This window comes from Balaenoptera borealis (genome assembly GCF_965194805.1).
Source record: "Balaenoptera borealis genome assembly, chromosome: 11".
Taxonomy (NCBI): domain Eukaryota; kingdom Metazoa; phylum Chordata; class Mammalia; order Artiodactyla; family Balaenopteridae; genus Balaenoptera; species Balaenoptera borealis.
Window position 1 is genome coordinate 34543182 of NC_138868.1, and position 25379 is coordinate 34568560.

Genomic DNA, 25379 nt, shown 5'->3' on the forward strand with positions numbered 1-25379 from the left:
ACTGCAAACCCATTTCAAAAAGTGAAAATGTTGATTTTCATTTGTTATTCACTTTTTAGAAACAACCATGGGGCTACTTTTCCATATCATGAAACTAGTACTGTAGTTTTGTTAATGTGGTCAAAATTTATTGTATCTACTATGAGAGTCTATGCTTAAATAGCAAACAACACTGAAGTCACAGAGGCTAACATAACCAAAGTTTACGTCTTAAAGTCATTTTGTCTAATATTAATATAGTCACACCCATTTCATTTGGGGAATGGTTTACATGATAAATTTTTTTTTCCACAGTTAACTTTCAGCTTATTTGTGTTTTTTAACTAAAATGTATTTCTTATATACAGATCTGAAAGTTGGATTCCCCCACCCCCCATTCTCCCAATCTCTACCTTTGATTTGAGTGTGTAATCCACTTACATGCAGTAGAGTTACTGATAAGGTAGGGTTTTCTTCTGTCATTTTGCTATTTCTTTTCTACTGTCATATCTTTTTCCTTTATTTCTTCATTGCTGCCTTATTTTGTGTTAAACAGATATTTCCTTTTTCACCATTTTAATTTCCTTAGGTTTTTGGGGGTTTTTTTGGGCTAAATTTTTTTAAATTTTTAAATTTTTTTTAATTTTTGGCTGTGCTGGGTCTTCGTTTCTGTGCGAGGGCTTTCTCTAGTTGTGGCGAGCAGGGGCTACTCTTCATCGCGGTGCACGGGCCTCTCACTGTCGCGGCCTCTCTTGTTGCGGAACACAAGCTCCAGACGCGCAGGCTCAGTAGTTGTGGCTCACGAGCCCAGTTGCTCCGCGGCATGTGGGATCTTCCCAGACCAGGGCTCGAACCCGTGCCCCCTGCATTGGCAGGCAGATTCTCAACCACTGCGCCACCAAGGAAGCCCTTGGCTAAATTTTTAACATTATTTTGTTTATGGTTGCCCTAGGATTACAGTTTACTTCTTAAAACTATCTAGATTGAATTAACACTAACTTAATCTTAATAGCATACTGACACTTCTCAAAGATAGCTCCAATTCCTCCCCAATCCTTTGTGCTATTGTTGAGATAGAAACTGCATGTTTAGACATCATAAACCCATTCACAATGTTTCATAATTATTGATTTATTCAGTTGTCTTTTAAATCAAATAAGAAAATAGTTTCAAGCAAAAGTATACTTACACTGTTCTTACATTTGCCTGTGTGGTTACCTTTAACCAGTGCTCTTTATTTCTTTGTGTGGATTTAAGTTACCATCTACTGTCCTTCCATTTCACCATTTAGTATCTTTTGTAGGGAAGGTATTCTAGTGACAAATGTCCTCAGATGTTATCTGAAAATGTCTTAATTTCTTCTACTTATTTAAAGATCCTTCTGCTGCATATAAAATTCTTGATTGGCCATCTTCTTTTCTTTCATGACTTCGAAAATTCCATCCCACTGGCTCCTGGCCCCCATGATTTCTGATGGGAAGTTGGTTATTATTTTAAAGGAGGATCCCTTGTATGTATTGAGTTACCTCTCTCTTACTATATGGGAGATTTTTTCTTTATCTTTGTCTTTTGAAAGTTAGACTATGATGTCTTTACATGTGGATCTATTTGAGTTTAACAAACTTGAAATTCATTGAGCTTATTCTATGTGAAGAATGATGTTTTTCATCTAACTTGAGAAGTTTTCAGCCATTATTTATTCATCATTTATTTATATATACGTCTTTTTTGGTGGTGGGGGGGTACATTTCACTCTTCTCCTTCTGGGATTCCCGTTATTGTTGACATTCTTGTTGGTGTTGCACATTTCTCTGAGTCACTAATCATTAATATTTACTCTCTATAACTTGTGTTCCTCAGACTGCGTACCTCAGTTCACCTATCTGCAAGTTTGCTGATTCTTCCAGCTCACACCTGCTGTTAAACCTCACTAGTGAATTTTTCATTTATGTTACTTTTCAACTCCAAAATTTCTATTTGATTCTTTTTATAAAAAATAGTTTCTTTTTATTGATATGCTCTCTTTGGTGGGACATTACTTTCATATTTTTCTTTAATTCTTTAGGCAGTTTCCTTTAGTTCTTTGAATATATTGATAATAGCAGATTTAAAGTCTATGTATGATAATTCCAATATCTATGCCCTCTAAGGGAGAGTTTCTGTTCACTGTTGTTGCTGTTGTCGTTTTTCTCCTGTGTATGGGCCATAGTGTCCTATTTCTTTGTGTGTCTCATGTTTTTTTGTTTGTTTGTTTTTTGAAAATTGGACACTTTAGATAACGTAATGTGGCAGCTCTAAAAATCAGATCTCCATGATTTGTTGTTGTTTGTGTGTGTGTGTTCTGTTTCTTTAAAAACTTTACAGAACTAACTCTGAAAAATCTGTATTCCCTATAGTATGTGGCCACTAATGTGTCTACTCAGTCAGTTTAGTGGTCAGCCAATGATTGGTCAGAGATTTTCTTAAATTTGAACTAGTAAGTTTTCCACCCATTGCTGAGGGAGTCTGTGTGTATGTTGGCACAAGCCTTCAACACTTAGGCAGTTCTTCTATCTTAGCCTTCAGTTTCTCCCTGCACAGAATATAAAGATCAGGCAAAGATAACAGATTAGGGCACTCCCAAATATTCCTTGGATCCTCAGGAATATGTCAGAGCTTTTCAAAACCCCCTATGGGCATCTCCTATTCTAGATCTTCCTTTTAATATTTTGTCTGGGGTCTTGTTTGATATTTCAGCCTTAAGCAACTGTGCTCTTAAACAACTTTGGCTGATTGCAGTGTGGGGACAAAGATTTTCCTGGGGAAGGAATTTTAAATCAGGTTAAATAACAATACTCTGTGAATAGGGCTTTTTCTGGGAGTTGCAAAACAGGTCAAATGGCAACCATGTTCTTGGAATAGAACTTTTCAAAGAGCTCCAAACCCAGTTTGCCTCCTTTAGTGGCTAAAAGGCTGTTGTTTTTCTCTCTGTTATGAGGTTGCTGGTTTTCATGGCTATTGTGGAGCTGGAGAGAGAGTAATGGGATTAGTCCAAGTTAAAACACCACCAATCCTACTCTTTATACTAAGATTCACTCATTTTTTCCCTGAGGAAATTTTCCTTAGACTTTATAAGCCTTTGGTTAATATCCAGAATTCTGAAATGGTTTATCCTATCAATTTTGCCAATATTTCCATTTTTTTTATGGGAAAGTGGATTTATGGCACTTATCACTCTGCCGTTTTGGGAGTCCTGCTAAAAGTTTACTTCTTGCTCATGCTACATGTGGGTTGGCCAAATGTAGGCTGATGGAAGTCCATCTTAATCTATGCTTCAACAATCACTAAGGAAGGGAGGAAAGAATGCAGCAAAGCATGATACAACTCCTAAAGGTTCACTGTAGAACTGACACACATCAGTTATGCCAGTATTTCCACATTCATTGACCTAGGCGAATAACACAGCCGTGCCTAACTTCAAAGGTAAAAAAGCATAGGCAATGCCTGTGTGTACCCTGTAGGCTGAGAGTTGGAAATATATGATAAATGGCAATATTGGCTACCACATTTATAAGACTTATTTTTATCAATAATTGAACTTTATAACTTAATATTTTCCAGGACCTAAACACATTCAGTTACTTATAACTATCTTAGTTTTCTATCCCAGCTGTAATACCACAAACTTAGTGGTGCAAAAAATACAAAATTATTACTTTAAAATTCTGGAAATCATAAGTCTAAAATGGCTTTCACTTGGGCTACAATTAAAGTGTCAGCAGATCTACATTTCTTCTGGAAGTTCAAGGTGAGAATCCATTCCCTTGTCTTTTTTGGCTTATAATTACTTTTGTTCCCACTTGAATAATTAAGGATAAACTCTCCATCTCAAGATCTTTACATTAATCACAACTGCAGAATTTCTTTTGTTATGTAAGATAACATATTCACAAATTTCAAGGATTAGGAGGTGGACATATTTGGGGAACCATTTTTCTGGTTACCAAAACAACCATATCTGAGCTAATACTATCTCCCCAAATGGCTCAAAAGTTTTATATCTAAATCTGTTTTGCAAATAATTTTATGATAGATGAGAGAAAATGTCTCACTGGAAAATTAAATGGACTGAAATCTCAATATTTTCATTAACCATGTCAATATTACTAGACTTAGATCAATTTCTGTAAAATTGGATAATACTAACTCTTTGAGTCATTAATATGTATCTATCATTGAATTTTATTACACAAAATATTTTACTAAGTCATATTTTAACAGATGCAAAATCTTTCATATTAGTCCCAACTTCTAATATACTAACATAAGAGCACTGGTTTATATTCTAACTTACCATTTTACAGTCTTCTATCGCAAACACGAATATATTTTACAAAGATATAATCTCACAAAAGTTAATTTTATATTTATTTTATTTCTATATAAGTGTAACACTTAAATATTTTATGAGTGACACATATATTTAATGGCTGAATAATGCATCTTCAACATGATTATATAGTAATTTATCAGAACATTCTCTTGAAAGTTTTGTGCATAAATTTATTTGATAAATAGAACTATAATAAATACCCTCTAGTATATGCTTTCCACCTTTATCTGACTAATTCCTTAAGATAAATCCCTAAGAATGGATCACTGCATAATTTGAAGATAACCATGGTTCTGAAGCAAAGATTATGTTTTATCCAATTCTATACATCCTATTTTCATTAATAACTGATTCTTGATATAATTGAATGAATGAATGTACTGGAAAAAGTATTTTTATAGCTCTTGAAATTGGTTTTCAAAAGTTATTTTTAAAAATATTGAATGTATTATTATCATTTCTGTTCATTTGATCACATTCAGGACTGCCTAGTAAAATTTTCAGGGGTAATGAGGGAAACTCAATCTTTAAAACAAATAGCTATCCAAAACTTATTATCTCGCTTTTTACAGGCATGAATAATTTTTAGGTTTAACATGATAGTTTAATAATCTTAATGGCCCTTTTCAATAAGCTAAAACATTTCTTAGAAGTGAAAAAGTATAATTTTTCAGTTTTTTTCACCCATTCATTCATTTCATAAACATTTTGGGACATTTCCTATATCCCAGATACGATCACAGATATTGGACATACAACAGCAAGTGGCTTAGTATGTTATTCTATCGTAAAGTCCATATTATTGGAAATGAGGTAACAAAGGAGAGCATTTCAACATTTACCATCAAGTCCAGAGTTGGAGGACAGAGGTGGAAAGGCATCTCAAACTGAACGAATAATGAGTGCAGGTGCATGAAATTGTGAAAGTGCAAGTGGTTCCTTGGAGTTTCTTATGATCCATAATGTCTAGAGCATGGGGTGCATGGGAATTGAGAGAGTGGAATTTAGAAAGCTCCAATGACTCTGGCTCTGCCTTCAACTTCCCTATTTAAATTTGGGCACTAAGTTTTTGCCCTCTTTACTTTTTTTTCATAAGTTGTTAGTAGGAATTATTAGTTGACTTCTTAAATGCTCAACTCTCATTATCATAATTAATTGTCCAGGGGTCCCAGGAAGCCCAAGACTTGCTAAGGTGAAAATTGGAGACCTCAAATATCATTCCAGAATTTATGGGTTTCAGATCAGTCAAACCTGGCATCTTCAGACCTATACTCTGCAGTGCTCATCCTTATTCATTCAATAATTTAATAAGGATTTAATGAATGTCCTTTATGCAAATACTGAAGTAGTTGTTGGAAATTCAAAAGACACAATCTCTCCTAACATGAGTTTGTAGTCAATTAAATTTTTATTTAATTAATATCATAGTAAATATTACCAAGGAGAATTTATGAAATGCTCTGAAAGTGAATTTTAAGGAGAAGCTGAATTAATTAGGGAAAATTAATTATTCCTTAACTGAGTAAAGGATGGAGAGCGACAGAAAGTTGTCCACAATAAACACATTTCAACTGAAAACTGGAAGATAACTGTGGGAAAGGAAGAGAGGGAAGATGAGGAAAGTGTTTTCCATGCATAAAAGCCCCTCGGGTGAGGCCCTGAAGGAAAGAGTGTGCCTGGGACACAGTGAACTAGAGAAAGCTTGACACTAACCTACCCAGTTACTAATGCAATGCCCGTTTCTTTCCCAGGAGCAAATTCACACGCTCTCTGAAGGACAGTTCAAATTATCTTCCTCATAATCACGTGTTCTCATTCTCTGTAACCCACATGTTTTAGTTCTTCCTTGAATTTCTATAGCTATTCTTTTATCACTCATTCTGAAATACTCATATACACAGCCTCATATTTTTATTTTTACTTACCTAATTGTCAACTACATCTACTTTCCCACTCAAACTGTACCCAGAGTGTTTTGATCATGGCTTTAATACACTGCCTTTAGCATCTGGCACACACTGCACTTGTAAACACTGCATTTTCAACTAATGCTGGTGAAATTGGTGACTGGCATAAAGGAAGGAGCCTAGGATATACATATGATTCATTTTATTAGTCTCTCAATGAGTATTTATTGAGCACTCTCTGTGTTAGGCATTATGATAAGCACTGGGGATGCAGTGATGAATTCTGCACTCATCAAGCAAAAGTTCAGCAACATAAGTAATCAATAAAAGGAATTGTAAATATATTTACCTGACTTCAAAAAGGAGAGAGCAGACATTGCCTGCGCCCGCCCCGAGCCAGCGATCCTCCATGCGCCCTGCATCCAGTGAGATGCGCCACGCACTGACGGAGTGGACATGGGCAGAGCAAGGGTGGCCAGGCTCGGACTGGGGCTGCTCCTTCTGGCACTGCTCTTACCTACGCAGATTTATTCAAATCAAACAACTGTTGTGGGCTTCCCTGGTGGCGCAGTGGTTGAGAATCTGTCTGCCAATGCAGGGGACACGCGTTCGAGCCCTGGTCTGGGAAGATCCCACATGCCGCGAAGCAACTAGGCCCGTGAGCCACAACTACTGAGCCTGCTTGTCTGGAGCTTGTGCTCCGCAACAAGAGAGGCCGGGACAGTGAGAGGCCCGCACGCCGCGATGAAGAGCGGCCCCCGCTCGCCGCAACTAGAGAAAGCCCTCGCACAGAAACGAAGACCCAACACAGCCAAAAATAAAAATAAACAAATAAATAAATAAAACAAACAAAAAAAACAAAAAATCAACTATTGTAAAACCTTCAAGTAACTCCTACCAGCATACCTCAGTTGCCCCAGTCCAGCAAATGCCACCACCAAGGCAAGTGATGGTACTCCTGCAGTCAACAGCCTGTCTCCTGGTGATCTCGGTCTCCCTTCTACATCTCTACTGTTAAGAGACTCAGGCCAAGAAACATCTATATTTCCTCATCCTCTAAACCCAATTCAGATGGCATGCAGACATCCAATGTGACAAGGGGAAAAAAAAAACAGGTCTTCATTGAACGAATCTGCTAGTTCCACACCTTATTTTATTGATAGAAATTGCTGAGGATCCCAAATTCGATTGGTTTGAAGGGCATGTGAAGGGTTTGACTAGATGATGAATGCCAATATTAAATCTGCTGGAGTTTGCTGTAGAAGATGAAGAGAGACAACATGCAAAAATTAGTTAAGAGATGATTTCCTTACATGTGGCTTAAGAAGTATGGACACATAAAACTCTACCTTGAAAGTGAGAATAGATTTTATCTTACTTAGACATAAAGAATGGGATGTGGAACAGAGATTCAGGTTTCATTCGGTTCATTAAATTTACAAGGCCATAAAACAATGAGGTAAAACAGAAAGTTTCTGTGATTCTATTTATATGTACATTAGAAGGAACTTCCCAGTGTTACTGTAAATCCTCAATGTGTTGTCTCAGCAGTACTAATTTAATGCTGATGTACTCTAGAGAATATTTTATGTTAAGCTATCACTGTTCTCTTGGGAACGGAATCACCTAAAACCTGCAAATTAAACACAAACATTCCATCCAATTTTTCTCCTTCTGATAATCCTATTTAAAACCTTATATATTTGTTCCAAATCTCTGTATTTTATGAAACCTTAAGATGCAAGAAGTAATTTTTCCCTCAGATTCTCCACAAATAAGGTTCTCAAACATGAGGCCCAATACCCATCTAAAACAGGTGAGGTTGCCTAGCAACCATCTCCCTCCACCACCCAGGAACTGCTGAGTGCATCAGTTCCAAGAGCAACTAACTCACAGATCAATAATTAAGATAGGAAATGAAGACAAAAGGGGGAAATGTTAGTGCAGTGCTCCAAGAGGTAAAATAGAATCTGGATATTAAAAGGCAAAATTACCACAAAAGGCCTCTCCTCATTTCCTTTTCTTTGCTGAAACACACAAATACAGAGACCTTAAAAGAGAAAACTTCATCATTTGCAACCTCACAAATGTTTTTGGGCTAACAATGAGGACTCGTGACCCAGGAGAGGCCATGTGTTGATACAGGACTGAAGAGAGCAGTCTAGCCCTCCCCACTCCCATTCTGCATGGAATGTAAAATAGGAATGTAGAATAAATAATGCAAACACAGGAAACAAATAAAATATTTTAGAAAACAGAAAGTTAGAGATAGTGACTTATCTAACGTGACAGAGTTAGGAGCCTAGCTATATTAGAACCTTCAACTCTGGATGAGAGCATTACACTCAAGTGGTATCCTACAGTAGAAAGAACACACCGTTTGGAGGAGGGTAAACTGAGTGGGTTTTCCAGTCCTGCCACCTCCTATGTCATCTTGGACAAGATGCTTGTTGATTTTGAGGTTTTATTTGCTCATCAATTAAATGTGGATAATTCCTTAAGCAGTTGTAGTTAACATGAACTAATCTGTGCAAATAAAACTATCTAACTCCTCCTGGCACATGCTAAATACAGATATTTGTCTTTTTTAACATTAAGAATTGAGATCTCCATTAGATAACTGTTGCTTTTTCTGCAGCCATTAAAATCCCTTGAGAGGATTCTAGGTAAATACTCCCTAGGGCAATACAAATAGTCAGTGTATCATGTATTGGGCACCAGTTACAATTTTGGGAATTCCAGCTCATTGCATAGAAGAATTTGAGCATGATACAATATAATATGTAATGAAATGTCAAATTTCATGAGATTGAATATATTTCTCATGGAAATTAAGAAACAAAGATACCTTGTTAAAACTAATATTACAGCTTTCATTTATTACTTGATTAAAATGCACATCAAATATATTTAAAGAACATATTTAACCTGGTAATGACACATTAGAAAGATATTTTTAAGGACATAATTAGCAATATGATTTTAATGAGAAAACTGCATAAAATATCTTACAAATTTACATTGAGTAAACCAAAAAGTTTCATTTGCATATATTTTGTAAACATACTTTAATTCAACTCATATTTGCATACTGTTTGCAAAAGAAACAATTTGGACAGATTCAAACCCAAAATCTATTTAAAATCCAGCCATTCATATTTTTCATTCTTTATGAGAGTCAAACTCCTTCCAAAGTGACAAAGATAAGCAGGGCTTTAGAGTCTGCACATTTGCAATAGTTAAATATAAATTTGAGTATGAAACTTCTTAATTGCAAATCAAAATAAAAAACATGGGAGAAACCATATAGGGTCTTTAGAGAAAGCAAACAAGGTTATGTTCCAGCACTTAGAGGTAAAAGGAATGTTTAATCTTGAGCTTCACCTGGAGTAATGATTTCTAGAAACTTTCTTTTTGTCAGGCATTTTTGAGATTAGCTTATCCCTTGAGTATAGTAATAATAATCATAATTGCAAACATTTAGTAGGGCCTTACTATAATCAGGTCCTGTGTTAAGAATGTTACTAACATATTTAACCCTCACGACTGATCTATGAGGTAGATAATATTATTATTGCCATTTAATGATGATTGAACAGAGGCACAGAGGTAAAGTAAATTGACCATAGTCACTTAGCTTAATGAGTAGGGTTGACCTGATTTTCAACCTACTTATTAGAGAATTTGAAAAATGATCACTAATAGTAAAAGCAAAATATAATACTTAAAAAATATATTCACAGGTAATCTCTAACTTGTTTGCTTGCTACTTCCAATCTTCTCAGGGCAAAAACTTTTTCCCCCTAATCATATAATAAAGCAGTTAAGAAACTGTTTCAGTTACCTAGGGCTGAATAATAAAACATCTCTAAATGTAGTGGGTTAAAACAACTACAATTTAATATTTTTCAGAACTCTGTGTGCTGGTTGAGCTTTGCCAAGAGGTTCTTTGGCTTCACATGCCACTGTCTGGAGGTACTCACTCATGGCAGGAGTGGCCTGGAAATTCTAAGAGGGTATCACTGCCCATGTTCATGCATGTGATCTCTCCACATTAGAGGCTAGGCATCTTTACAACATGGTGGCCAGTCATTCATTTTCTTATATAGTGACTGGCTGGCTTTAAGGGGAAGGAAGCGAAAGCTGCCAGTCATCTTCAGACCTGGACTCAGGAGGTCTGAGACCAGTCATCATTCAGACCAGTCATCTTCTGATCTGTCCACTCCCACCATATTCTATTAGTCAAAGCAAGTTACAAAGCCAGTCCAGATTTAAGGAAAAGGAAAATAAATTCACTCTTTGAATAAGTTGGAACAACCAGTACATACAGGGAGGGAAAACACTGTTGATAATCATTTTCTGAGACTCTGTGTCACAGACACTAGTCTATATATATTTTTTCATTTCCCTTCATCTGACTACTATCTTTAAAGTAATGTTCAAAATAATTAAAACAGACATCAGAGGAAAGAATGGAGAAATAAAGGACTAAGGGAGTCTAAATAACACAGATATTAATATTTTAATGAAGAATTTAAATGAAATTTGTAAAACCCATTTTTTTATGCTTATATGGGTGGGAGCAAGGGAATATTCTATGTAATAGAAGAGTTTGGGCAAAGGCCTGCAGGAAAGAAATGACAATGGAGTTTGGAGAACTGCTTGCAAGTCAGTAAGACTGAAAAACAAGATGCAAAGAAGAGTCTATTCAGAATAAGAATGAAAAGATACGAAGGGGACAAAATATGGATGTCTTTGAATGACAGCTTGAGCAGTTAAAGTTGACATTTTTGCCTGGAGTCATCCTGGGCTCACTTTTTAAAACACAATAGAATAGCATAACCAAGGGAGAATTGGGAAGAAGGTACTTTTGACTCAGTCAGAGATGCCCAGTTCTTGTCAAATGTTTGATCTGTTTTTGAACATACATTTTCATGATCTTGAAATGTGATGACAGAGTTTTGGACAAGCATGTCTGTGATACTGCCAAACTTGAATTCCTCTAGTGCAAGATGCCTTAGAAAAGTGTCACGCACAGAGAAAGGTTTTAAAACCTTCTTCAGAGAATAAAAATGTGCAATGTAATTCTGAAAAGAATCCTGCTCCCAGTTTTATAACATAAAAGTCTACCCAAGCAAAATTACATGTGGATGCCAATTATCTAACAAATGTTGTTAGGTCAATCAACTAATATAAATAATGAATGGCCTACTTCTTTACTGAAGTAATGACAGGATGCACCGCTGTACTCCACTCCCGCCTGGTACATCACATGCTCTCCACAACTGCATGAATTAATGGCAGCTGTGCACGTATCACCAAACACAGGAACTTTGATAGAAAATAGATTGATTCAATGGTTTGACCCAATTCTATAGTTCTTACTGCTTGAAGAATGAAGTCAGTGATCCGAAACAATTGAAAATAAAGAAAAAAACCTGAAGCCTTTGAAATATAACTTAGATTGTGGTTTATTTATATAACATATATATATATGTGTGTATGTATGTATATATTGCTTGTTCTGTGTCTGATACAATTCTAAATTATGTTTATAAATATAAATAACAACCCTCTGAGGAAGGTACTATTATAATCACCATTATCCCCGTTATACAAGTGAGGAAACTGAGGAACAGAGAGTTTGAGGTATTTGTGCAAAGTCACACATAGTTAATAGCAGGACCAGGTTTCAAATCCACAAATCTGGGCTCCCAAGCCCAAGCTCCTATCTGCTACACTACTCATTTTTCAAAGTTTCTTCTTAGTTTCCTTTCAAAAAAAGCATCAAATAGCGTATCTTTCACTTATCCAACAAAATGTATTGAGTGCTTACATTATGCCAGGCACTTTTCTGAGTGGCAGAGACACAGTGGCAAACTAAAGGCAGTCAAAAATCACTGCTCTCTTAGAACATGTGTTCTAGTTGGACAAGACAAGGAATAAATAAATAATCCTGCCATATGCAGAAATATGGATGAATCTTGAGGACATTTGCTAAGTGAAATAAGCCAGTCAAAGAAGGACAAATACTGCATGATACCACTTAGATGAGGTATATAAAATAGTCAAATACACTGAAGCAGAGAGTTGAATGGTGGTTTCCAGGGACCGGGGCAAGACGAAATGGGGGATGGGTAGCTATTAAATAGGTATAAAGTTTCAGAAATGTATGATGATTAAGCTCTAGAGTTCTGTTTTACAACATTTTGCCTATAGTTAATAATACAGCACTGTACATCTAAAAATTTAAGGGGGTAGATCTCATGTTAAATGTTCCTAACACACACACACACAGTGTCATCAATACAAAGAAAAAGTAAATAAATAATTAATAAATAAATAAGTCAGATCATTTAACAGCAGCATGAGCTCTGTGAAGGACTTAAAACAAGGTCATGTATTATGGGGGTGGACCCCTTCATATTAAGTGGCCAGGAAAAGTCTTTCTGAAGAGGTGACAGTTTAGTTGAGACCTAAGTAATGAGGAAAGCCAAACATTTGAAAAGTCAGGGAGGAAGGTTCCAGGCAGAGGGGACAGCAGGTGCAAGAACCCTTAGATGGAATGGACCTGGTCTGTTCAGGAACAAAAAAGAAGTGTAGTTAGAATGTAGAAGGTGAAGGAGATGGAGACAGAAGCAGGCAATAGATCATGTTAAATGCTATAAGCAATGATAAGGGAGATTGGATCTTATTCTAAGAACACGGGCAAACCATGAGGAGGGTTTTAAGTAGGTGAACCATTTGAGGAAATTTGTTATTATTTTTACCTGCCTGGTGATTAGTGTTAAAAGTCAAGAAGTCAGAAAGTTTATCAAAGTTAAGGGCATGCCATTCAACTATCTCCACTGTTAACTTTTAAGATATTATCTAAAGTATTTTATATATATGTATATATATATATGTATATATGTATGTATGTGTGTATATATATGATATATATAAATATATATATATCTCCTTCCTGGCAATGCCCTAAAGACTATTTTGCTTTTTCAAAAACATGGCTATCTATTCAAAAAATACGAGCCACTTTCCTCATGGGTTAGATGAGGTGCTGTTACCTTGAATTTTTTTCTCAGTTTTACAACCTCTTTATTTAATTGTTTTTGGAATATAATATTATAGCTTCAATATTTTGCTAAATCAGGTTTCAACTATGCTTGCCATGTTTTTCTAGAGCAAATGGGTAACTCACAAGATACGCTAATTCAGAATTTTTAAAACATTTTTTGAGGTTAACTATACTTTATTCAAGACAAACATACTCCAAAATCCTCAACTCTAAATATAAAATAGGTAACATATCCATCAACTAATCTAATCAAGAATATGTTAAAAATAAAATAACTCCAGATGCATGTAAATGAAGTAATTAAAATGCAAAATAAAAATGAAGAAGCAATTCTGAAATTATGTTAACGTTCACATGTTTATACATTGCTTTCTGAAATCTACGTATGTTTTTGCTTCCTCCTCTCCTATTTATACCTTTTTTGAAAGAAGCTTTAGTAGTATTTTTCAAACGACTTGCAAAAATGCATTACCTAACCAGTGAACACACAAAAAATATATTAGGAAAGAAACAGATAGCATGATTTTCTCTTTCAATAAAGACTTGGTTTCTCTGTGCCTGAAAAGTATCTGCAATAGTATCATTGCAATTTAAGAAAGATGCAGTTGAGATTGGAATGGTGAATAGAAGGCTAACAAATGATCAGAGGATGAATCTAATTTTATACAAAAAGAGAGGAAAAAAACGTAGACTAAATACTTGGGCTTTTTAGTATTGAATAGAACCAGATGAAGATCTAAGGGATTATTAGGTCTGACTGCAAAAGAAATGAATATTATTAGTTAATATTTCTATATTACTTTGAACTTTACAGAGTAGTTTCATGACCTTATATCAATCTATTCTCATAATTATAGTAGGTTGATATTGTTTTGCCAGTTTTATAGGTAAGACAACTAGAGCTTGAGAGAAATGAATTTAGTAGGAAAGACAACATGGTTAGTGATGGGGCATGGGTTTGAACTGAAAACTTGTATTTTAAACCCAAAATTCCATCAATTACATTGTTAGCAAATAAGAAAATACGGACTCTTCTCCTTAATCTAAGATCCTGTTTCTGTAGTTTCTACTTTTACTATTAAATTTTTTATAGGGAAATAGAAAACTTTATGAGATTTCTTTATGATTAATTTACCTTTATGAAGGTAAACTGTACATACCAAAGAATTCCTGCAACTTTACAAGATGTCTGAATAACTGACAAGACTGACATCTATCTTTTTCACCTATTATTTTTATATTTATTGATTTTCATATTTTACATCTCTTTTATAGGTTATTTTAAAATCAAAATCATTATTTATATATGTATTATATAACATATATGTATGTTTATATATACTGTCTCCTTTTTGTCCATTTATCTATAGATGGACACTTAGGAAGTTTCCATATCTTGACTAAGGGGTAATGCTGCAATGAACACAGGAGTTCACCAAATGGAAGATGTTGGTCAGAAGGTACAAACTTCCAGTTCTAAGACGAATACATTTCAGAATCTAATATGCAGTATGGGGATTACAGTTAATAACGGTGTATTATATACTTGAAATTTGCTAAGAAAGTAGGTCTAAATGTTCTCACCACAAAAATGAAATGGTAATTAGGTGAGGTGATGATGGAGATGTTAACTAACCCTACTGTTACTTGGGTTTTGCAATATATACATTTTGCAATATATAAGTGTATCAAATAATCACATTGTATACCTTAAACTTATACAATGTTATATGCCAATTACATCTCAATAAACATTGAGATATAATGTTTATTATTATAGGGAAAAAACATTCCTAGCACACATCTGGTGCTCCAGAAATATTTCTTGAATAAGGGAATATGCAGAATAAAGGAACAGTTCTTTGTGTGAAAAGAATTGTGTTCTGCATTATTCATGCTATAAATGAGGAAACTAAAGCTTAAGAAGTTGAGTAATTTTCCCAGCATCATATATTCAATAAATTGATGCTGGAGTCAGGAATCACCTCCCTCCCCCCCCCCAAAAAATCATTTACTATTTTTAAAGTTAAATATCACCTGCATTATCAAAAATTTTAAAAAAGGGCAAGTCAGTAAAAGAGAAGCTCCTTTAGATAAATAGAGGGTACTACTTACAAACATACTGGGAAAACTGAAAGAAGGAATTCAGAGACAACTCAGAGTCTGACAATTGCAGGAGGTTGCTGCAACCACTGGGGCCAGAGGAACAAAGGAAGAGGATTATGTTACCCTGTGCTGGAAGCTAAGGCTGTTCTGGGAGCAGGAGCCATGTTGGCTGGTCATCCATGAAGTACAAATAAGGGTATAGAAAAAAAGTAACTGGTGGAAGAAACTGTAAGCAATTGTGTGTAATATTTGATTTTTAAGTAGTTAAATTGTTTGTTTAGTCAACTTGCTTTGAAATTGCCTAAATATTTATTAAAGTGTTAAATTACCTTTTAGGTGTTTGAAATATCCAATCTGCATTTCTACTCATTATAAATTATTAAAATATAAGAGTAATTAGCTGATTTAAGCATTCCTATAAATGGAGAACAGGTATTTAATTTTAAATATCTCTAAGCACGTTATTTTAACATTCTTTTATTAAAAAACTACACATCAAACAAGCAACATCTGTAGATTTGACAAGTGTTGATGCAGAAGCTGACAAATGGTGCAATTCTGGAAAGCAGAGCAATGTGTTACCTGTTACACTGAATTAAAATTAAGCAAAAATGGATGAACCCTACTGGTTGCTGGATAGCAAAAGAATATGGAGAGGGCAGACAGCAGAAGCAAGAAGAACTACAATCTTGGAGACTGTGGAACAAAAACCATATTCACAGAAAGACAGACAAGATGAAAAGGCAGAGGGCTATGTACCAGATGAAGGAACAAGATGAAACCCCAGAAAAACAATTCAATGAAGTGGAGATAGGCAACCTTCCAGAAAAAGAATTCAGAATAATGATAGTGAAGATGATCCAGGACCTCGGAAAAAGAATGGAGACAAAGATCGAGAAGATGCAGGAAATGTTTAACAAAGACCTAGAAGAATTAAAGAACGAACAAACAAAAATGAACAATACAATAAATGAAATGAAAACTACACTAGAAGGAATCCATAGCAGAATAACTGAGGCAGAAGAACGGATAAGTGACCTGGAAGGCAGAATGGTGGAATTCACTGCTGTGGAACAGAATAAAGAAGAAAGAATGAAAAGAAATGAAGACAGCCTAAGAGACCTCTGGGACAACATTAAACGTAACAACATTCGCATTATAGGGGTTCCAGAAGGAGAAGAGAGACAGAAAGGACCAGAGAAAATATTTGAAGAGATTATAGTCGAAAACTTCCCTAACATGGGAAAGGAAATAGCCACCCAAGTCCAGGAAGCACAGAGAGTCCCATACAGGATAAACCCAAGGAGAAACACGCCAAGACACATAATAATCAAATTGGCAAAAATTAAAGACAAAGAAAAATTATTGAAAGCAGCAAGGGAAAAACGACAAATAACATACAAGGGAACTCCCATAAAGTTAACAGCTGATTTCTCAGCAGAAACTCTACAAGCCAGAAGGGAGTGGCATGATATACTTAAAGTGATGAAAGGGAAGAACCTACAACCAAGATTACTCTACCTGGCAAGGATCTCATCCAGATTCGATGGAGAAATCAAAAGCTTTATAGACAAGAGAAAGCTAAGAGAATTCAGCACCACCAAACCAGTTCTACAACAAATGCTAAAGGAACGTCTCTAAGTGGGAAACACAAGAGAAGAAAAGGACCTACCAAAACAAACCCAAAACAATTAAGAAAATGCTCATAGGAACATACATATCGATACTTACCTTAAACGTGAATGGATTAAATGCCCCAACAAAAAGACACAGGCTTGCTGAATGGATACAAAAACAAGACCCATATATATGCTGTCTACAAGAGACCCACTTCAGACCTAGGGACACATACAGACTGAAAGTGAGGGGATGGAAAAAGATATTCCATGCAAATGGAAATCAAAAGAAAGCTAGAGTAGCAATACTCATATCAGATAAAATCGACTTTAAAATAAAGAATGTTACAAGAGACAAGGAAGGACACTACATAATGATCAAGGGATCAATCCAAGAAGAAGATATAACAATTATAAATATATATACACCCAACATAGGAGTGCCTCAATACATAAGGCAACTGCTAAGAGCTATAAAAGAGGAAATCGACATTAACACAATAATAGTGAGGGACATTAACACCTCACTTACACCAATGGACAGATCATCCAAAATGAAAATAAATAAGGAAACAGAAGCTTTAAATGACACAATAGACCAGATAGATTTAATTGACATTTATAGGACTTTCCATCCAAAAACAGCAGATTACACTTTCTTCTCAAGTGCGCACAGAACATTCTCCAGGATAGATCACATCTTGGGTCACAAATAAAGCCTCAGTAAATTTAAGAAAATTGAAATCATATCAAGCATCTTTTCTGACCACAAAGCTATGAGATTAGAAATGAATTACAGGGAAAAAAACGTAAAAAACACAAACACATGGAGGCTAAACAATATGTTACTAAATAACCAAGAGATCACTGAAGAAATCAAAGAGGAAATCAAAAAATACCTAGAGACAAATGACAATGAAAACACGACGATCCAAAACCTATGGGATGCAGCAAAAGCAGTTCTAAGTGGGAAGTTTATAGCTATACAAGCCTACCTCAAGCAATAAGAAAAATCTCAAATAAACAATCTAACCTTACACCTGAAGGAACTAGAGAAAGAAGAACAAACAAAACCCAAAGTTAGCAGAAGGAAAGAAATCATAAAGATCAGAGCAGAACTAAATGAAATAGAAACAAAGAAAACAATAGCAAAGATCAATAAAACTAAAAGCTGGTTCTTTGAAAAGATAAACAAAATTGATAAACCATTAGCCAGAATCATCAAGAAAAAGAGGGAGAGGACTCAAATCAATAAAATTAGAAATGAAAAAGGAGAAGTTACAACAGACACCGCAGAAACACAAAGCATCCTAAGAGACTACTACAAGCAACTCTATGCCAATAAAATGGACAACCTGGGAGAAATGGACAAATTCCTAGAAAGGTATAACCTTCCAAGACTGAACCAGGAAGAAATAGAAAATATGAAAACACCAATCACAAGTAATGACCTTGAAACTGTGATTAAATATCTTCCAACAAACAAAAGTCCAGGACCAGATGGCTTCACAGGTGAATTCTATCAAACATTTAGAGAAGAGCTAACACCCATCCTTCTCAAACTCTTCCAAAAAATTGCAGAGGAAGGAACACTCCCAAACTCATTTTTCGAGTCCACCATCACCCTGACACCAAAACCAGACAAAGATACTACAAAAAAAGAAAATTACAGACCAATATCACTGATGAATATAGATGCAAAAATCCTCAACAAAATACTACCAAACAGAATCCAACAACACATTAAAAGGATCATACACCATGATCAAGTAGGATTTATCCCAGGGATGCAAGGGTGATCAATGTGATACAATGTGATACAGCATATTAACAAATTGAAGAAGAAAAACCATATGATCATCTCAATAGATGCAGAAAAAGCTTTTGACAAAATTCAACACCCATTTATGATAAAAACTCTCCAGAAAGTCGGCATAGAGGGAACCTACCTCAACATAATAAAGGCCATATATGACAAACCCACAGGAAACATCATTCTCAATGGTGAAGACCTGAAAGCATTTCCTCTAAGATCAGGAACGAGACAAGGAGGTCCACTCTCACTACTATTATTCAACATAGTTTTGGAAGTCGTAGCCACGGCAGTCAGAGAAGAAAAAGAAATAAAAGGAATACAAATTGGAAAAGAAGAAGTAAAGCTGTCACTGTTTGCAGATGACATGATACTATACATAGAGAATCCTAAAAATGCCACCAGAAAACTACTAGAGCTAATCAATGAATTTGGTAAAGTTGCAGGATACAAAATTAATGCTCAGAAATCTCTTGCATTCCTATACACTAATGATGAAAAATCTGAAAGAGAAATTAAGGAAATACTTCCATTTACCATTGCAACAAAAAGAATAAAATACCTAGGAATAAACCTACCTAGGGAGACAAAAGACCTGTATGCCGAAAACTATAAGACACTGATGAAAGAAATTAAAGATGATACCAACAGATGGAGAGATATACCATGTTCTTGGATTGCAAGAATCAATACTGTGAAAATGACTATACTACCCAAAGCAATCTACAGATTCAATGCAATCCCTATGAAATTACCAATGGCATTTTTTACAGAACTAGAACAAAAAATCTTAAAATTTGTATGGAGACACATAAGACCCCGAATAGCCAAAGGAGTCTTGAGGGGAAAAATGGAGCGGGAGGAATCAGACTCCCTGACTTCAGACTATACTATAAAGCTACAGTAATCAAGACAATATGGTACTGGCACAAAAACAGAAACATAGATCAATGGAACAAGATAGAAAGCGCAGAGATAAACCCAAGCACCTATGGTCAACTAATCTATGACAAAGGAGGCAAGGATATACAATGGAGAAAAGAGAGTTTCTTCAGTAAGTGGTGCTGGGAAAACTGGACAGCTACATGTAAAACAATGAAATGAGAACACTCTCTAACACCATACACAAAAATAAACTCAAAATGGATTCGAGACCTAAACGTAAGACCAGACACGATAAAACTCTTAGAGGAAAACATAAGAAGAACACTCTGAGATAAATCACAGCAAGATCTTTTTTGATCCACCTCCTAGAGTAATGGAAATAAGAACAAAAATAAACAAATGGGACCTAATGAAACTTCAAAGCTTTTGCACAGCAAAGGAAACCATAAACAAGACAAAAAGACAACCCTCAGAATGGGAAAAAATATTTGCAAACGAATCAACGGACAAAGGATTAATCTCCAAAATATATAAACAGCTCATGCAGCTCAATATTAAAGAAACAAACAACCCAATCCAAAAATGGGCAGAAGACCTAAATAGACATTTCTCCAAAGAAGACATACAGATGGCCAAGAAGCACATGAAAAGATGCTCAACAGCACTAATTATTAGAGAAATGCAAATCAAAACTACAATGAGGTATCACCTCACACCAGTTAGAATGGGCATCATCAGAAAATCTACAAACAACAAATGCTGGAGAGGGTGTGGAGAAAAGGGAACCCTCTTGCACTGTTGGTGGGAATGTAAATTGATACAGCCACTATGGAGAACATTATGGAGGCTCCTTAAAAAACTAAAAATAGAATTACCATATGATCCAGCAATCCCACTCCTGGGCATATACCCAGAGAAAACCATAATTCAAAAAGACACATGCACCCCAATGTTCATTGCAGCACTATTTTCAATAGCCAGGTCATGGAAGCAACCTAAATGCCCATCAACAGAGGAATGGATAAAGAAGATGTGGTACATATATACAATGGAATATTACTCAGACATAAAAAGGAACGAAATTGGGTCATTTGTTGAGACGTGGATGGATCTAGACACTGTCGTACAGAGTGAAGTAAGTCAGAAAGAGAAAAACAAATATCATATATTAACGCATGTATGTGAAACCTAGAAAAATGGTACAGATGAACCAGTTTGCAGGGAAGAAGTTGAGACACAGATGTAGAGAACAAACATATGGACACCAAAGGGGTAAAGCGGTGTGGCGGGGGTGGGGTTGGGGATGGTGGTGTGATGAATTGGGAGATTGGGATTGACATGTATACAGTGATGTGTATAAAATTGATGACTAATAAGAACCTGCTGTATAAAAAAATAAATAAAATTTAAAAATTAAAAAAAATAATATGAATTTGTCATTTCAATGATGCATAGCTTCATCTAAGTATAAGAAGTAAGAGTCTTAGCTATTTTTAAGTGGTAGAGATGATTTAGTAAGTGCTGGGAAATTGCTACTAGAATTCAAAGTAAAACATTGAATAACCCCACTTTAGTGACAAATGAGAAATTAATTTAGCCTTGCAAAGAACTGTGCAAAACTGTTAAGCCATCAGATTTCTTTCCAGCATAGATTTGGATTGAATAGACTCATAATTAATTCTATCACTGCTTTCTCCTCTTGTTTACTTCATGATCAATAATAATATCTACTTATAACAAATATATGGGAACTCCATGAAGAAGCAAACAATGAACAAAGAAAAAGATACAGAAATTTTCACTTTGTACTTGTTTTCTCACTTGTATAATATAATAAAGGGTGGGGAACCCTGATGCTACCTCTCTCACAGGTCTGTTGAGAAGCTTGAATTAATTTATATATGCCAATCTGAACAGAGGATCTCCCATAGTATAAGCACTGTGTAATTGTTACTTAGCATTGAACACTTCATCAGGATTTCTTGTTTTAAACTTTTGAGTCATAACAGCCTCTTGAGTATTACTTCCAATAGAAATTCAGAAGTAAGTACCAAGATATAGGACTCAAAGTGTGTTCAGCTCAAGACATAACCTGGGAGATTATTTTTGTTTGCTTTGGCTAAATTTCTAATTCAAGTTTATCATCCAGTGATTTGTTCTTTCTCCTACTTGTGGAGTATTCTCTACTCCATCACACTCATCCCATCAATACCAATGAACAAAATTTTGTTATTGGAGACTTTGATTGTGTAGGATATGGTTAATGGTGTTTTTAAGAGTATTTCATCTTTCTGTTTTTTCTTCTCTTTCTTAGTAGGGTTCTTTTAATCATCAAGTCTAATTTAAATAATTCTGTGATTTTTAAATTTTTTCTTAATCAACCTAACATATTTTTCCTGGGGCAGAGCTCATTCAACAGTAATTTGGCTTCTAAAATAATATGATTTGATCTTGTTTCTTATCAAAGACAGTATAGACAGTATACAGTCAAGATAGATGGATTAAGTTGCATGATATTTCTCATGGAGATTTCTCTTACTCTGAATTCATAGTCCTATTTTCTGTTCATTTTTGTTAACAATTAAAAATGTCATGTCTTACCTTGTAGCTTGCAGTTTCAAAACCTTGCTAGTTAAATTATAATGTTTATATATTGGTTATTCTCAATTAGATAACTTCTGGATGCATTCACACAGTCTTTTATGTTTTTGTATTATCGAGAGTACCTAGAATAGTGCTTAGGAGAAGTGTTAACATAATGCTTCAATTGGATTTTCACATTTTTCCAATCTATTTTTAACTCATTCATTTTTAAGATCTAATCCAAGTAAAATCTCCATTTCTCAAGTTGTTTCAAAATAACTATGTGTTATTGACATTATTTTCTGAGTGAGAACACATTTTTTTAAAGTAAATCAGAGATTTTCAACTCTTCTGTATAACTCACATATCTTCAAGCTATTCCCAAAGGAGGAGTGTTGATTGAAAGCTCAGTTGATAATGAAATTCAAAAATCTTGTCTTTTTTGGAGAGATGCAATCTTATTTCATTACTTATTTTAAAATAAACCACAAGTTATTTATTCTCTCTTTATCATGTGCCTTTAAGTTATTTATTTCTACATTGTAAATGTAATCTCTATTCCACCTGTATTACTTTTGCCACTTAAAGCAAACAATTTGTTTAACTGTAAATAGGAGTTAATTGATTTACAAGCTTGAATTATTATAATCCCTAATAGAGATAAGGCCCTTTTTCTAGCAATGCCTGCATTCCTCTGCATAAAGTCTTTAGCTTCACAAAAAATTATAAAAATCCCTAAATATTTTATACAAAAATTATAATCATAAAACATAAAAGAGAATGCACAGATAGGTAGTGATGAAATGCTCATGCTTATAATATATCATAGGGTTTTATCATAGGAAGAAAAAGAATGAATAGGAAAAGACTCATTAATGTTATAGCTGCCACTCATTTTGGACTAGAATCCTGCCAATATGAAGGCAAGCACAAATAGAACAAAGAAGCAATCCATGGAGGAAAGACCTACCTGAACACATTAGAATACATAGTTAAGTCCCTAATTTCAAGTAATAAAAGGAGGATGGAGTTAGATGAGTGAGGGTAAGGTGACGAAGAATGGAAGCAGATTACATCACCCCATGCTTAAACCATAAAACCTCTTGAAGTATTGATAAAAGAGGACACATGTACAAATGTTATTATTGCCTCTTCATAAACACATATTGTGTTTCACTTGGACTCACGCATACAATGACTTGATGTTTCAGAAAAGCCACAACCAACACGAGAATAAATGATCTGACAAAATGTGGCATGCACATTTCAGAGTCTGCACCCATACTAATGACAGATTGTGAATATTGATTTAATTCCAGTTCTGCATTAAAAATAAGCTATGGACATGTAGTTACTGGGTCAGAAGGGCAGCCAGGTATGAAAGTCTTTCATATTAGAATTGTAACCAACAGTTACTAAAGGAACCATCTTATCTATAGATGATCAGTGTCATAAGATATTCTTAGTGATCCTCCAGGATAAACTGGCAATGAGTCAGGGCAGAATATTGACTTTGGTCCCACTCTGCAAGATTAAGAGTCAGAGTTGAGAGTAGCACCAGAGCCTCCACTGGTATGAGAAAGAAACAGGGCTCAAGCCCTGTGGTTGGCCAGGATTGATCACCTTGGGCATTGATCTGTGGTCTGTTACTATGGAGCATGTAGAAGACCAACCCCTTTTCTGAGAGGCCAGGTTTCAAGGAATTAGACTTTTAGGAACTTCAACTTACCTCTCAACTCATGAATATCTCTAGCAAGTATCATGGCAAAGATTCTACCCGTTTTTAGTATTTTGAACACTGTTGTTATGGAGTTAAAAATAGGAGCTATGATTAGTATAAAACAATATTTGACAATTTTAATGAAGCGATTGATAGATGAAAGTGTTAAGAGCCACTCCTAATGATGTCAAACTACAACCTATATGTCAGAAGACAAGGAGGGTGTTTCCTTATTTGCTCCATTGTCCTTGCAGCAGACCCTTCCTTATAACTAATGCTGCACTCACACCTGGGACCACAATCAGATGTTCTATATCCCGCCTTTTCCTCACTTACAAAACAGGGATGATGAGACCTACCTCTTGGGTTTGCTGTGAGGATTACATAATGTATGAAGTTTCTGTAAATTTCCCAACCCAGTGCCTGACAGTGCCTGTAAAAGATATTGAGAAAATTTTTAAGTGTTTTCTCCCCAAAGCATACAATACAAAGATTTAGTGGTTTTTCTGATGAACATAGGAATAGAAACACTCTAGAAATTCCATTAAACCACTGAGAATTTTCACTTTAGACTTTCCAAGAGTGTCTTCCTTTTCTAATCAGACTGCAACAAATAATAATGTATATGTGATGTTTCCATAAAACCAAAGTACTGAAAGTACTATACTTAAAATATGTTATCTGAAACCAATTCCAAACATATTAAAATAAAAATATTCAAGACCAAAATTTATATTTATTATATATAACTTTTTATATAAAATATTCTAAATTTGAGTTTTTCAAGAGCAGAGTCTGTGCCACATTCATCTTTGTTCCCTAAGCATATCTTATGGGGAGAATAAATCATAGCACATCAAAGTTGTCACTGCCTTTTATGGTTAGAAACAGTGTTAGAGATAAAATGTTCATGATCTCTAGTCTCTGTTGTTGACATTTTCAAAAACACTTCTTCATCTTTTTTTCTTCTTTAGCATAAATAATCCCAGGTCCCTTGAAACTTAGTTTTCTACTATCTGATCGACTTTGAACCTTTGGACTGTTTGTGCCACTGAAAAGTTCAAAGAGCATGCCATTGAAAAAAATATTCAAGAAAGATATGATTTTGAATGACCCTATCCTTTTTTTGATCCATTCATGTTAATACTCTCAGTTGGGATGTTGAAACTGACTTTTCTCAGTTTCTTCTTTTTTTTAACATCTTTACTGAAGTATAATTGCTCTACAATGGTGTGTTAGTTTCTGCTTTATAACAAAGTGAATCAACTATACATATATATATATATCCCCATATCTCTTCCCTCTTGTGTCTCCCTCCCTCCC

At 35.0% G+C, this 25379-nt stretch overlaps 1 long non-coding RNA gene and 1 pseudogene across 4 annotated transcripts in view; one reads left to right on the forward strand and one right to left on the reverse strand.

Moving 5' to 3' along the window:
- Positions 1-25379, reverse strand: part of LOC309606023 — a 335857-nt gene that overhangs the window by 146033 nt on the left and 164445 nt on the right. The gene's annotated exons all lie outside the window — the stretch shown is intronic.
- LOC309605845 (signal transducer CD24 pseudogene) lies at positions 4444-11741 on the forward strand (annotated as a pseudogene). Its single transcript has 2 exons — positions 4444-6909; positions 7171-11741. The product of its transcript is annotated as a signal transducer CD24 pseudogene (transcript).